Source organism: Schistocerca americana, chromosome 9 (assembly GCF_021461395.2).
Source record: "Schistocerca americana isolate TAMUIC-IGC-003095 chromosome 9, iqSchAmer2.1, whole genome shotgun sequence".
Lineage (NCBI taxonomy): Eukaryota > Metazoa > Arthropoda > Insecta > Orthoptera > Acrididae > Schistocerca > Schistocerca americana.
This window is the reverse complement of record NC_060127.1, coordinates 26,626,643-26,643,143: the sequence shown is the minus strand read 5'-3', so window position 1 is coordinate 26,643,143 and position 16,501 is coordinate 26,626,643.

The window sequence follows — 16,501 nt, the reverse complement described above, 5'->3', positions numbered from 1 at the left end:
TAGCCCAAAAAGACCAGACACCACATTACAATACCTGTCGTGAATTGCATGTGCTATGCCGGGATCTGGAGTTAAGCGACACCTGGGACATGATTCATAGGAACCGTGAGGGATATACTTTTTTTACGAGTCACTCGGCGAGCAGACTCGATCGAATATATGTTTCGGTTGGCCTACAGGATAAGGTGGTCGACGCGGAACGATGGCCTGCGGCATTTACTGATCATCTGGCTTACATTTGTACCATGTCACTCCCTAGGCAAAGTGTGTGGAGAAGCCGCGGGACATGGAAGCTCAATTCGTCCCTTTTGGCGGACCCCGAATGACGTCAGAGAGTCGAGGAGGTATGGGCCACATGTCAACGCCGTCTACCAACGTATGCCTCCGTGCTTCAATGGTGGCTCGAGTGCACTAAGCCGGCAATAAGAAGAGCTCTAATACAGTATGGTCGGGATAAGGCGAGATGGCAGAGAGACACTCTTGATTATTATTACTCCATGCTTCGTGAGCTGTCCTTCCAGGTGCTGTCGGCAGAACATCATGCGGAAGTTCATCGTGTCAAGGCACAAATCCTATCGATCACGCGACGACGACTGGGTGGCATCCCAATACGGGCAAGATGTCTCGACACCATCACTGGGGAACGTACCTCGATGCACCATGTGTCGCGGGAACATAAGCGTTACCGCCGGGCATTGGTAACAGTGCTCCACGGTTTAGATGGACGCCAACTGACAACACAACACCGAGCGAGGTGGCGCAGTGGTTAGCACACTGGACTCGCATTCGGGAGGACGACGGTTCAATCCCGTCTCCGGCCATCCTGATTTAGGTTTTCCGTGATTTCCCTAAATCGTTTCAGGCGAATGCCGAGATGGTTCCTTTGAAAGGGCACGGCCGATTTCCTTCCCAATCCTTCCCTAACCCGAGCTTGCGCTCCGTCTCTAATGACCTCGTTGTCGACGGGACGTTAAACACTAACCACCACCACCACCACAACACAACAGGACATTGCAAATGAATTTTTAGAGCATTTCCGCCATCTCTATTCTGCAACATCTGCAAACGACACTGACAGAGACGGATAAGGCAGCGCTTATGGAGCCACTCACAGAAGACGATATAAAGGTGGCACTCACAAAAGGAGTGGCCCATAAATCACCGGGGCCAGATGGGATTACGCTAGAGTTTTATCGAGAATTCGTGGACATGATGATGCCACAGTTGGTGTCGATGTACAATGAGGCGATGAGTCCGAACATGCGCCTACCGTCGGATTTTGTGACGGGCTTTCTTCTTCCCATCCCGAAGATGGCGGGGAGTCGCAGTGTTAATCAATATCGGCCTCTCACTATGCTAAACACCGATTATAAAATTTTTGCACGGCTACTAGCATCTCGTCTCAAGCTGGCGATATCCAGGACAATATCCCCTGATCAGGCTTGCCTAGGGGTGCGAAGCAACATCTCCTCGGCGTTAAGTGAATACCGTGACGTTATCGCCCTTGCGTAAACGTGTAAAATGCGAGCAGCGATGATATCTGTGGACTTCGATCGTGCGTTCGACAGGATAAACCATGGCTTCTTGGCGTCAGTCATGAGCCGAATGGAGATTCCACCTGTTTTCATCTCCATCATTATGAGGCTAATAAGAGGGGCTACATCGAAGGTGATTGTAAACGGTCGGGAAGCGGGCTCGGTTCCTATTAACAGCTCCGTCCGACAAGGGTGCCCACTCTCCATGATGCTGTTTGCGATAGCGCTTGAGCCGCTGATGTGTGTTATGAGGCGCTCACTTACTGGGATAGCGCTTAATGAGACCTCTTTCGTTTGTCGCGCATATGCGGACGACCTGATCCTTCTTGTCAGATCAGGTCATGAAGTGCATCAGGCTGTTGAATATCTAGACTCTTACGGGACGGCAGCAGGCAGTGTCATTAACATGACGAAACCCAAAATTATGCACATTGGACGGGGTCTGGAAGACATGCCGGGACCGTTTCAGACGGTGGAATCGCTGAGATGTCTGGGGATCACATTTACCCGTTCACTACGGCGGTCAGCGGCGGCGAGTTCTCGGCGGCTTCTGCAAAATGTTCGTCTGGCGATACGGAACAACTCACTGAGAGCCTTTGACATGATCCACCGTGTGGCATACACTAACGTTCACATAGCGTCACGACTGCCCCATTTAGCGCAGATCCTACCAATACCGAAGGGTATTGCAGACCGCCTCATGGCTGCCTTTGGTTACTATGTTAGTACTGGGATGTTATTTAAGATCACATATGACACGTTAACGCTACAATTCCGGAACGGTGGCCTCAACCTCACAAACGTGCGAAACAAAGCTCTGGCGCTTTACATGCGAGCGATGGTACGAAATTGGCAACAACGAAAGCACACCATAACGTCAGCTCTGATAGAAGTACTTGTTCCGCCTTCGTACGAACCCCCTATTGCGGTGGGCAATATTTCGCCTTCTCTTGCACACATTGCCTCATTTCTTGTTGATTACAGTTATGTTCGTCTGAAAGTACCTTCGACGAGAACACCCACGACTCGGGAGATCTATAGGTGCTTGATGGGTCACCATGCCCGCAACGTAATGGAATTCAAATACCCGTCGGGAACGTGGAACCACATTTGGTGTGCAGTGCATACTCCATTACTGTCAACAGCAGCGAGATCGATGTGGTACATTCTTATAAACCGTAAACTTGTGACCAGGAGTCGATTACATACAATTCATATGGTCGATTCTCCTCTTTGCACAAACTGTGGCCTGTTAGCAACGGAAGAACATGGTTAAGTGTGTGGCGCAGCGAGGGACGTCTGGATGGTGACGCGTCGAATATTGGCCTTCCTTCGGCGCACTAACTACACAGAAATCACATCGGATGTACTTTTTCTACCGGACAAGACCTTTTTTCCCAAACAAAAGACGTATGCGGTCAATTGGATCGCTGGACATGCGACGAAATATTTGTATTCGTACGATATTAAGTCCGTGATGGATTATTGGATGTATTTACAAGAACAACACGAGCTCATACGGAGTCATACGAAATACAGGACTTACTTTTCCAATTTTTTAGGAAGTGTTTTTCACAATCCGCCCGACAGCTGGGGTGTCCCAGAACTGAGAAGACTCCTGCAGCAGAACTACTAGAGACAATACTGCGCGGTTCAGTTATATTGGCATACAGCACACTCAGAAGAAAACTGGCCCCTACATGGTCGACGCAGGAGAAATAAATAAATATATGCCGCCCACAAAGGCAGAAATGGTCTAGATTATATGGCTTTCTGCCAGATTTATGATGCGACACCGTGTACTGCAGGGATTGTGATGCAGATGATAACTTCATTTTCACTCCCGCCCGTGACTGGGATTCTCATTACTTTATTCATGTTACAAAAAAATAAAAAAAAAGGGTGGCCTTTACTTTGATTTTCTGGTTTACAAATTGTTTTTGCTTTGCTTTTGCTGTCTCGATCCTTTTCTTACTCGATCCTTTTCTTATCCCTACGATAGTACAATTGTACAAATAAAGATTGTTTGTTTACCCTGCCTTCCCGCTCCCAAAAAAAAAAAAAGTGTAATGAGTAGCGTTGATGAATCACGATCAGACATGTAAAAAAAAAAAAAAAAAAAAAAAAATTAAAAAGCAGGACACCTGGGTTCAAGTCCTGGCCATGCCATAAATTTTAATTCATTTATTCAGGTTCTATCATTATTGTAGAGACTGAAATGTCTTGCGGAAAATTAAAAACAAGAAAGAATAACGCTTGTAAGAAGATACTTACTGATGGGGGCTGGGGACAAGTGTCACATGCTGTCAATGACAATCAGTTTCAGACGCGACAGGTGCTGCTCTTAGTGAATGTGTAAGTAGGCTGTTTATGTTTTCTTATTGGCAACGTTACGTAGCGCTCAATATGAAAATCACTGGCTGTGCTGTGTGCAGTCTGTGGCTAGTTTGCATTGTTGTCTGCCATTGTAGTGTTGGGCAGCGGCAGCTGGATGTGAACAGCGCGTAGCGTTGCGCAGTTGGAGGTGAGCCGTCAGCAGTGGTGGATGTGGGGAGAGAGATGGCGGAGATTTGTAATTTGTCATGAACTGCTATATTTATATATGATGATATCAAGGTAAATACATTGTTTGTTCTCTATTAATATCTTTCATTTGCTAACTATCCCTATCAGTAGTTAGTGGCTTCCATAGTTTGAATCTTTCATTTAGCTGGCAGTAGTGGCGCTCCTGTCTTGCAGTAGCTTGAGCAGCGAAGATTTTTGTGAGGTAAGTGATTTGTGAAAGGTATAGTTTAATGTTAGTCAGGGCCATTCTTTTGTAGGGAATTTTGAAAGTCAGATTGCGTTGCGCTAACAAAATATTGTGTGTCAGTTTAAGCACAGTCATGTATAATTGTTCAAAAGGGGATGTTTCAAATGAAAGGTCATTACAACAAAGTTCCGACAGAAAATTGCAAGGGAATCTCTGTACGGTGAACATTTGGAGTCTGTCACCCCGCATGAGGCCATTGCTGACAGCGAGCGGTATATAAAGCTGCACTCTCCATTGAGCCGAACAACACAGAAATAAGGCGTGTAGTGCGGTGCGGAAAGTCCCAGCATTTTTTCCCAACTGGTGCAAGGCTTCTTATGACTGCTATCTGATGAAGGTAGGACAGTTTTAAATCGACTAGAGCAGAGCGCGGCTCTGCGCAAGCTTTATAGAGGGCTTGCTAAAGTTATGCCTCCGAATTTCTTATTCTGTTGTCGATATCGGATAAGGTATTACATGCCATGCATATTACTCGGTCAACTTTCGAGCTTCGCTGATGCACGTTGCAACCGTTTGCAACCAGACGTCTCCGAACGGTAGCGTGTAACATCGCGGTATGTAACATATCTTGGTCGATGTAATCGAGTTTCTAGCCGCAGAAAACGTGTCTCCAATTGAAATTCATAGAAGAATGAAAGCTGTGTACGGCGATGACTGTATCGACATCAGTAACGTGAGACGCTAGGTTGTTCGAGCTCGTATTGGAGGAAACTGTCTTGCCAACCTCATCGTGTGTGACACAGCTTGGAATATTTCCAGAACTTACGTAAGACCTTCGAGGATTTCGATTTGATAGTGATGAAGCGGTGGAAGCAGGCGTGATGTTGTGGCTCCCTCAACGAAGTCAAAAAAATCTACAGTGGCGGAATCAAGAAACCGGTCCCTCGTTGGAAGAAACGTGTTCGTGATCTGTGTGACTGTGCGGAGAAATAATTATGTAGACATGAAGAATGAAGACGTAGAACGCTAATTAATTTTTGAAAATACTTTAAGGACTTTCACACAAAAATTGTGGAGGCATTATTTTTTAGCACGCCCTCACGTTGACTCAGCTACGGTATTTCGGTACCACTAATACTCAAATGGCTGACCAACGCGGAATTCTGTTCTCGTTTGAGTTCACTACGATAGAATTTATGTATGAACACAGCAAAGGCAGTATGTGTACACATACGTAGAGCCGTTTTGTAAAATACGAAGGATATGGTAACAAACAATGCTAGTCACTTGAGTAATTACCTCCAAATCGCACGTCGCTAAAATCAACTAATAGTTGAAAATTAATGTGAATACAGTCTAGGTGGAAACTATGCCTCTAATTTCTGACTGCGGCACCTGATAAGGCAGGACGAAGTTCTTGCTTTCGTATCTCCTAGTCCGCGGTAACGCACGAGAACTACCTACACATTTCACTCTCTCTCTCTCTCCCCTCTCTCTCTCTCTCTCTTCCCTCTCTCTCTCTCTTCCCTCTCTCTCTCTCTCTCTCTCTCTCTCTCTCTCCCCCTACCCTCTCTCTCTCTCTCCCTTCCCTCTCTCTCTCTCTCCCTACCCTCTCTCTCTCTCCCCCTACCCTCTCTCTCTCTCTCCCTACCCTCTCTCTCTCTCTCCCTACCCTCTCTCTCTCTCTCCCTACCCTCTCTCTATCTCTCTCTACCCTCTCCCTCTCTCTCTCTATCTCTCTCTACCCTCTCTCTCTCTCTCTCTCTTCCCTCTCTCTCTCTCTCTCTCTCTCTCTCTCTCTCTACCCTCTCTCTCTCTCTCCCTACCCTCTCTCTCTCTCTCCCTACCCTCTCTCTCTCTCTCCCTACCCTCTCTCTCTCTCTCTCCCTACCCTCTCTCTCTCTCTCCCTACCCTCTCTCTATCTCTCTCTACCCTCTCCCTCTCTCTCTCTATCTCTCTCTACCCTCTCTCTCTCTCTCTACCCTCTCTCTCTCTCTACCCTCTCTCTCTCTCTACCCTCTCTCTCTCTCTACCCTCTCTCTCTTTCTCTCTACCCTCTCTCTCTTTCTCTCTACCCTCTCTCTCTCTCTCTACCCTCTCTCTTTCTCTCTACCCTCTCTCTTTCTCTCTACACTCTCTCTCTCTACCCTCTCTCTCTCTCACACACACACACTCACACACATACGCACACACGCATAAAGAGAAAGAGAGGAACCCAGCTGCAACTTTTCCTGAACACGCTCAGGTCGCAGATTGCTTGCCTCGGAGCCTGTTACTGCCCGTGCGTCAGCATCGACGGCGGTGTGGCTGAATGGAACCTCCTGAGTGACACATCAAACGGGCCGCCACTGATCAGCTTACTGCCTCGCTTTCCACTGCCAGTAGGTGTTCCCTAATTGGTCACACATTTTAACCCAATGGCGTGACCGCTTTGTAGCGACACCAACATCTAAAGAGAAACTGCGACGTCTAGGAGACAGTTGTTAATTTTTGTAACTGTATAAATGAAAGAGCCTCACAAAGTTCTCATAACTAAAGCGCATACAGTGTTTACAGATGCTAATCGTATTACCAGGCGTATTACATATAACGTGACTATGTAATGTGGTACTGAACTTCAAATGGAAAATGCTGTTTTTCAAGCAGATTCTGCGAAAAAACGTCAGATTAGACATGTGATATAGTAACATCTCATGTTAGACAGTACCTTGTCAGAAAGTGCAATTGTAGTGATGTGATCGGTCAGAATGAAGGTTAGAGCCATCCAATTTTTGAATTCGTGGAATTGGATCAGTCTTTTGTCCTTGCGCTTAAAGGCTGCAGGAAATTCTGCAAAGACAAATTGTTGCGTACAACCATAAATCGAACAGAAAGCATAGTCTGGAAGTGATATATAAGAGTACCGTCGAGAGCGAAAAAGAAGAGTGTAGTGTTGGCAGAAGAGCCGACACTGTGTTTCTAGAGGAGGCCGAAATGCACGCGTTTAATTACACGCTGACTGGCGTGAGGTCTGGAACAGGTCAATATCTTGAGAATCGCAAATAAAGTACGTAGATGATATAATACTTAACTTTAATCCACAATTGTAGAACATCTCTCGTTACGGTACATGCTTCATAATATTAATTATCAATTGAATACGGCGCCTTGCTAGGTCGTAGCAAATGTAGCTGAAGGCTATGATAACTATCGTCTCGGCAAATGAGAGCGTATTTGTCAGTGAACCATTGCTGTGAACGTCGGCTGTACAACTGGGGCGAGTGCTAGTACGTCTCTCTAGACCTGCCGTGTGGTGGCGCTCGGTCTGCTATCACTGACAGTGGCGACACGCGGGTCCGACGTATACTAACGGACCGCGGCCGATTTAAAAGCTACCACCTAGCAAGTGTGGTGTCTGGCGGTGACACCACAAAGAGAGAGAAAGATTTGTCTGAGGAAACAAATTGATTAAAGGAAACTCTGACGTCACCGGATGTCTGAGAAAGTTGATGAAAGTATTGATCGAAGTATGTGTGTTTCTCACACTGGGAAAGAGTTTGCCATGGAGTAAAATGAAAGGTAATGATTAAAATGTGTAAACAAAACGGTCTCGCGGTAGCGTTCTCGCTTCCCGAGCACGGGGTCCAGGGGTTCGATTCCCGGCTTCATGAGGGATTTAACCTGCCTCGAGACGTCTGGGTGTTGTGTCGTCTTCGTCATTCACTCCCATTACTGACGGAGGAAGGTAATGGCAAACCACCTCCTTTAGGACCTTGCCTAGTACAGCGGCGCGGGTCTCCGACATCGTTTCCCTACGCTCTGTCAAGAAGTATGGGACTTCATCGTCATCAAACAAAAAAGAAAAGTCTAGAAAAGACAGGAGGCTAAAAACATACCTTTACTTAAGAGAGAGGACTTCAGTGACCGTGGAAGAGAAAGAAGCCTACGCAGTGTCTGTTACGAGTAGTGGGTGGGAAGATTGTGGCATTCCTCCAGCGGTGTTTAAATCTGCGGTAGCAGACTTGTGGAGTAAATTTAAATACTATCGGCGGGATAAAAGCTGAAGGACGGTGCTACCAGTTACTGAAGACTTTCACAAAATGAAGCAACAAGAAAAATAAAAGTAATCGACACAGCAACGAAATACATGTCAGTAAATAGAAAAAAGAGACAAACTCGGTTAAGCAAGTGGACTCCTTTGTTTACTTACAAAGCATGCTTAATGTGGACAGAAATTGTGATGGAGAAATGACAGAATGGATTGCATATTGAAAGGAAGATGCGGCTGATTCTGTGCGTTTCCTCATTCACAGAGCGGTGACAAATAAACTTGAATGTGGCGTACATGCTTTGTGAAGCGTGCCCCATTGAAGCTCAGTTGCGTTACAGTGAATAAAAGCTTTCTGCCATAACAGCTCGTCGTGTAACCAAACCTCGGTACACGAAGAGCTGTTACAGCAGAATTTTTTTTCCGCTGTAACACAATTGAGCTTCAGTCATACGCGCTTCAGACAGCATCTACGCCGCATTCATGCTGTAATGTCACAGCTTTGTGAATGTGGAATCATTCTTTGGATGCGACAACCGAATACAACAATCCGCAACAATGACTCGGGGTCTGGTGGCGGTAAAATGTGGTCCTCCAACACCGGTGCTGACGCTGCTGGCGACAAGGGACTGCACTGCATACAGGAAATTCCTTGTCTTCCTGTGGACAGAAAATATTAAGTATATAATACAGATTATGCATTCAGAAGAACCGCCGATGAGTTGAGACAGAAGAAACTTGTAACGTTGAAAAAAAAATGGCTCTGAGCACTATGGGACTCAACTGCTGTGGTCATAAGTCCCCTAGAACTTAGAACTACTTAAACCTAACTAACCTAAGGACAGCACACAACACCCAGCCATCACGAGGTAGAGAAAATCTCTGACCCCGCCGGGAATCGAACCCGGGAACCCGGGCGTGGGAAGCGAGAACGCTACCGCACGACCACGAGATGCGGGCTGTAACGTTGAATTCGCCTATTAATTTACATGAGTTAATAAAAATGGTTCAAATGGCTCTGAGCACTATGGGACTCAACTGCTGAGGTCATTAGTCCCCTAGAACTTAGAACTAGTTAAACCTAACTAACCTAAGGACATTACAAACATCCATGCCCGAGGCAGGATTCGAACCTGCGACCGCAGTGGTCTTGCGGTTCCAGACTGCAGCGCCTTTAACCGCACGGCCACTTCGGCCGGCATGAGTTAATAAGTTGATTATAAATGAAGGGCTTATTTCAGTAGTGGTACAAGTCCATTATCTCCACTTTTCTGCCTATAATGCTTCTGAAATTAATGATCCAAACAAACAGAAAGAAAGGTTCATCTCTAGCAAGAAGCTTGAATATTTGTGGTGTCTGAAGTGAAAATTTTGCAGCGCTCATTTAACTTTAGGACTCTCTATCACAAAATGAACAAAAATGGACTTGTACCACTATTGAAACAAGGCCTTCAAATGACCCTCGTGGGACGTATGCAGCATGTGTATTGGTAGAACTATCAGTAGCGTGACTCTAGTAATTATATAGGTATGTATACCTTCCATTCCTCCCTATTTCATTCTCCAGATTGTTTCAATAGACTAACGATGTGTCAAATTCTCCACCGACTTCTAAGTAATGCACTTAAGCAAAAACTGTGTAAATCGCTTAAAACATCTAAGGAATTATAAGAATGAAGTTCTAAAGATTAAAAATTGTATGTAGATGGCTGTATGGGCAGACCCTAAGAGTCAATAACAAATGAGTAAAACTGTTTGGAAAAAAAAGTAGTATTTCTGCTAAGGACAGCATAAGGAATTATCCCAAGAAGGAGATTTGCAAAATGCTGTTTCTGAATGTAATTGCACTTGGCTCAAAAAACTGGGCACTAGGAAATACTGTTGGTGCGCCACGCAAAAATTTATTAAAAGCCAGTTCCATTAACCACCTTGCCTGTGTAACGGCCACAATGGAAGTGGGATCCACAATCTGAAAATATCTTTTAGCACACTCATAGCAATATCAATGCACTTTCAGGCCTACTATCAAGGGGGTGGGGTACTTTATGCCCACCCTAAAAAATTTTAAAAAAATGCAAGTTTCGTAAACTGTTGTTGCGTTTTATTCACAACACACTTTTCAGAGAGATATTTATGTGTAAGTGACGTACTGAACCTGAAAATGTTTAATATGACATTCATTGGGGAAAGTAACATCTACCACTAACATTTAAATTTTTGGGTGAAGTGTACTGAAAAATTTAAAGCATTTGTGGAATCTGGTAGAAGAGTTCATTAAAAACAATAAATACTTTTTACAAAATTTTAAAATTTAAAATGACCGAGCAGATTACAATATTTCCAAAAGGAGCCATAAAATATCCTCCTCCCCCTGACCCCTTGGTATTGCGAGGGTTAAGTATACACTGCACACAGCCACACAGGGTGACTGCATAAAATTTCGAGGATATGAGGAAGCGCTTGAAAATGGCAAGTCGCCTAAATGATGTGATCGTGTGAATAAATTACTGTGATCGTTACACAGCCAAAGTGGTAAGTGGAATTGCGTTATAAGAACGGAGAAAATTTAATTTCCAGACAAGGCAAGGAAACCCCACTGAGGGACTACATTACCTCCCGAGCATTTTACCGATGAGAGTGCCACGATCTTTAAGCCATGGTGTGGTCCATCACGGTGAGGTCAGGCGAATTTCACAGTAGAAACATCAACGTGAGTTGACTATCATGGTCCTCAAATCATTGAAGCAAGAAGCAAGATTCTCGCCTTCTGAGACGGACAGATCCTGCTGGAAGGTGGAATCTTAGTAGCGGGGGCGTGGGGGGGGGGGGGGGGGCATCAGGTACGAAGGAATGCAGTGTGCGAAATGATGCTAGGGCAGTGCACAGTTGTCATGGCTCCTCCAGTTACTGTTACATGTCTCATGCAAGCCCAAGTGAACGCCCCCAAAGCAATAACACAGCCTCCGCTAGCATGCATGTTTCGAGCACCTGTTCACTTGGTTGACAGTGGAACCGGACACGACCTTCGAACTGATACAACAAGAAACGTGATTCGCCCGACTGGGACACGCGTTTTCATTGATCCACCATCCAATCTCGATGATCACGCACCCGCTGCAATCGTAATTTTCAATTTCTTTGGATCAATATGGGAACACGTAGAGGTCGTCTGCTGTAGAGACGCTAGTTCAACAACGTGCGCTGAATAGTGTGCTGCGAAACACCTGCGCTTGCACCAGCAGTGGCATCTGTCGTCACAGCCGCTCCAAATCGTGGCCTGTTATGTTTCACAGAGAGACCATGTCTCGTACCTCCACGTACCGTGAACATGTATGGGTGTACAACATATAGACGTCTAACTGTCCTTAGCCTACAGTAGCACACGAACAGCTGACCAGTTTCACCGTTTCCGAATCGCTCGATTCAAGGCGCCGGGTCACTACAATCTGCCCTTTATGTGGTGTTTGTTCTTGATAGACGCGGACGGGAATCCAACCCGGTGCCACGCGACCAAATAACCAAGGGAAGGAATGGGCCGGTTTTTGTTCATTTGCACATAGTTGTTGGGTAGGTAACGCAGACTTTATTTAACATCAAGTTAGCCTTGCCAGTACAAGCTAGTGACCTATAAAAATTTATCAGTTGTTTTAAAAACGCTGGTAACAATCTAGCCACATAAAATGTTTCACACACATCCTGAAGGGCTAATATAAAAAACAGACTAAGACGGAAATACAACAAATGGCCAAAGCAAAACGCCAGAAGGGTTGATTTTAAGAAATTGCCACTACCACAACAAATAACTCCTGAAGGGCTGCGATAAAGAAATTCCCACTACCACAACAAATAACGCCTGAAGGGCTGATTTAAAAATATTGCAACTAACAACCAATGACGCCTGAAGGGCTAATTGAAGAAATGCAATTTAAAACTCAATAATTAACTAGTACTTGAAAGGTTAATTTTGAAACAGGCCTGAAGGCCTATCTTAAACCCACGCTATTTGACAATAAGGTATTTGACTGAATAATTAACAAGATACTTTAAACAGAAGGAAATTCTTAACAAAGAAATCACAGTAATAGGTAGACTTTAAAATTTCCAAAGATGATAATTACAATCGGCGATAAAATAACTGAAGATTTGGTTCTCAGCTTTAAATTAGTGCGAGCTCATACATGACCTGACTGGTACAGTACAGCCTGTTCGCGAATCACCAGATAAGCGTTGGGGTGTCCATGAGTCTACAAAAGACAAAAACATACAATTACCAGCCGGTACTGACAATTAAATACAATAATACCAGAAATGATAACCTAAACTGAATTATGCTGGCCCCACGTTAATAATTTGGCGCCACAAGAAAACATTTTGTTACTGAAATACAAATTCGCGGTCCCAGCCGCCAATTAATCAAACACACGTGAGATACCAACACGCCAGACAAATCATACACACCAAATATTCTCTCCGTGAAGTTGTTTAGGAAACAGAGCATAAAATATTTTAATATAGGGAGGGGCAGACTGAGCCGGCACATAGATCAGCTCCAACAAGCACAGTCAGGATATTTAAATTGCGTAACGACTAACTAGAACGACTGGCGATAGCGGAAGAATCTTGAGGAGGTAGCACACACTATCGTAGTAGCCTGCAGAAGCAAATAATAATTATGCTCACCATAGCAGCATTGTCACGATGATTTCTCCACTGGCAAAAGATTGCGGAATAGTCCCCCGTTCGGATCTCCTGGAGGGACTGCCAAGGGGGAGATGACCGTGAGAAAAAGACTGAATAATCAACTAAACGATAGCGTTGTACGAGTCGGGGCATGGAATGTCAGAAGCTTGAACGTGGTATGGAAACTGGAAAACTTGAAAAGGGAAATGCAAGGGCTCAATCTAGATATAGTAGGGGTCAGTGAAGAAAAGTGGAAAGAAGACAAGGATTTTCAAGTCAGATGAGTATAGGGTAATATCTACAGCAGCAGAAAGTGGTGTAACAGCAGCAGGATTCCTTATGAATAGGAAGGTAGGGCAGAGAGTGTGTTACTGTGAACAGTTCAGTGATAGAGTTGTTCTTATCAGAATCGACAGTAAACCAACACCGACAACGATTGTTCAGATATACATGTCGACGTCGCAAGCTGAAGATCAACAGATACAGAAACTCTGAGGATATTGAAAGGGTAATACAGTATGTAAAAGGATATGAAAATCTAATAGTCATGGGAGAATGGAATGCAGTTGTAGGGGAAGAAACAGAAGAAAAGATTACAGCAGAATATGGGCTTCGGGCAAGGAATCAGAGAGGAGAGAGACTAATTGAGTTCTGTAACAATTGTCATCTAGTAATAGCGAATACTATGATCAGGAATCACAATAGGTTCAAAATGGTTCAAATGGCTCTGAGCACTATGCGACTTAACTTCTGAGGTCATCAGTCGCCTAGAACTTAGAACTAATTAAACCTAACTAACCTAAGGACATCACACACATCCATGCCCGAGGCAGGATTCGAACCTGCGACCGTAGCGGTCGCTCGGCTCCAGACTGTAGCGCCTAGAACTGCACGGCCACTCCGGCCGGCAATCACAATAGGAGGAGATATACTTGGAACAGGCCGGATGATACGGGAAGATTTCAGTTAGTTTACACCATGGTCAGACAGAGATTCCGAAATCAGATACTGGATTGTAAGGCGTACCCAGGAGCAGATGTAGACTCAGATCACAATATAATAGTGATGAAGAGTAGGCTGAAGTTTAAGACATCAGGAAAAATCAATACGCAAAGAAGTGGGATTCGGAAGTAGTAAGGAATGACGAAATACGGTTGAAGTTTTTTAATGCTATACATACAGCAATAAGGAATAGCTCAATACGCAGTACATTCGAAGAGGAATGGACATCTCTAAAAAGGGCCATCACACAAGTTAGGGAGGAAAACATAGGTACAAAGAGAGTAACTGCGAACAATCCATAGGTAATTTAAGAAGTACTTCAATTGATCGAGAAAAGGAAGAAGTACAAAAATGTTCTGGGAAATTCAGGAATACAGATATGCAAGTCGCTCAGGAATGAAATAAATAGGAAGTACAGGGAAGCTAAAACGAAATGGCTGCAGGAAAAATGCGAAGACATCGAAAAAAAAAAAAGATTATCTGAAGGACAGTCTCAGCATACAGGAAAGTGAAAACAGCCTTCGGTGACGTGAAAAGCAAAGGTGATAACATTAAGAGTGCCACGTGAATTGCACTGTTAAATGCAAAGGAGAGAGCGGATAGATGGAAGGAATACATTGAAAACCTCTATTAGGGGGAACATTTGTCTGATGTGAAAGAAGAAGAAACAGGAGACGATTTAGAAGAGATAGGGGATCCAGTATTAGAATCAGAATATAAAAGAGGACTTAAGATGAAATAAGGCAGAATGAATCGGTAACATGCCATCAGAATTTCTAAAATCATTGGGGAAAAGGGCAACAAAACGACTATTCACGTTGGTGTGTAGAATGTGCGAGTCAAGCGACATACCATCTGACTTTCGGGAAAGCATCATCCACACAATTCCGAAGACGGCAAGAGCTGACAAGTGCGAGAATCATCGCACAATCAGCTTAACAGCTCGTGCATCCAAGTTGCTTACAAGAATAATATACAGAAGAATGGAAAAGAATGGAAGCAAGACTGAAGAAATATCAAGACACGTTCATAGGATTTGTCCATCTGGAAAAAGCCTTCGACAATGTAAAATGGTGCAAGATGTTCGAAATTCTGAAAAACGTATGGGTAAGCTATAGGGAGAGACGGGTCATGTACAATATGTGCAACAACCAAGAGGGAATAATAAGAGTGGACCGCCATGAACGAAGCGCTCGTATTAAAAACGGTGTAAGACAAGGATGTTGCCTTTCGCCCCTACTGTTCAATCTATACATCGAGGAAGCAATGATGAAAATTAAAGAAAGTTTCAGAAGTGGAATTAAAATTCGAGGATAAAGGATATCAGTGATACGATTCCCCGATGACATTCGTATCCTGAATGAAAGTGAAGAGGGGGACTGATTACCACAGTAGTTAAGTCCCATAATGCTCAGAGCCGTTTGAACCATTTGAAAGTGAAGAAGAACTACATGATCTGCTGAATGGAGTAAACATCCTATGAATACAGAGTATGGATCGAGAGTAAATCGAAGAAAGACGAAGGTAATGAGAAGTAGTAGAAATGAGAACAGCGAGAAACTTAATGTCAGGATCGATTGTCACGAAGTAGGTGAAGTTAAGGAATTCTCCTACCTAAGCTGTAAAATAACGAGTGACGGACGGAGCAAGGAGGACATCGAAAGCAGACTAGCAATGGCAAATAGGGCATTCCTAGCCAAGAGAAGTCTACTAATATCAAATAGCGGCCTTAATTTGAGGAAGAAATTTCTGAGAATGTACGTCTGGAGTACAGCATTGTATGGTTGTGAAACCTGGTCTGTGGGAAAACCGGAACAGAAGAGGATCGAAGCATTTGAGATGTGGTGCTACAGACGAATGTTGAAAATTAGGTGGACTGATAAGGTAAGGAATGGGGAGGTTCTGTGCAGAATCTGAGAGGAAAGGAATATGTGGAAAACACTGATAAGGAGAAGGGACAGGATGATAGGACATCTGCTAAGACATGAGGTAAAGACTTCCATGGTACTAGATGGAGCTGCAGAGGGAAAAAATTGTAGAGGAAGACAGAGATTGGAATACATCCAACAAATAATTGAGGAAGTAGGTTGCAAGTGCGACTCTGTGGTGAAGAGGTTAGCACAGGAGAGGAATTCGTGGCGGGCCCCATCAAACCAGTGAAAAGACTGAAGATTCAAAAAAATAAAAAATAAAAGTAAAATAAATAAATAAAAAAGCTGCAGCAGGCTGCTGATTTCAGTGCTTATCTAGAATAATCGGAATGGATAGCCTCTAACGAATCCCGCCTGTGCGTCTCACACCAACACTGAGGCCGTCATTCCGTAATTCTTTACGGACTGCAACTGGCACGTTGCACCGTGCCAACAGCCCGTCCTGAAACCTCCAGAAACAGCGGCGTACGGCGCACTTGTTCCTCTCCAGCAAGGCTGGGCGTGTTTACTTCCTCGTACAAACCAGTACTTCCTGCTAAAAGCACACGCCGTGCAACCTACACGCTATCACGT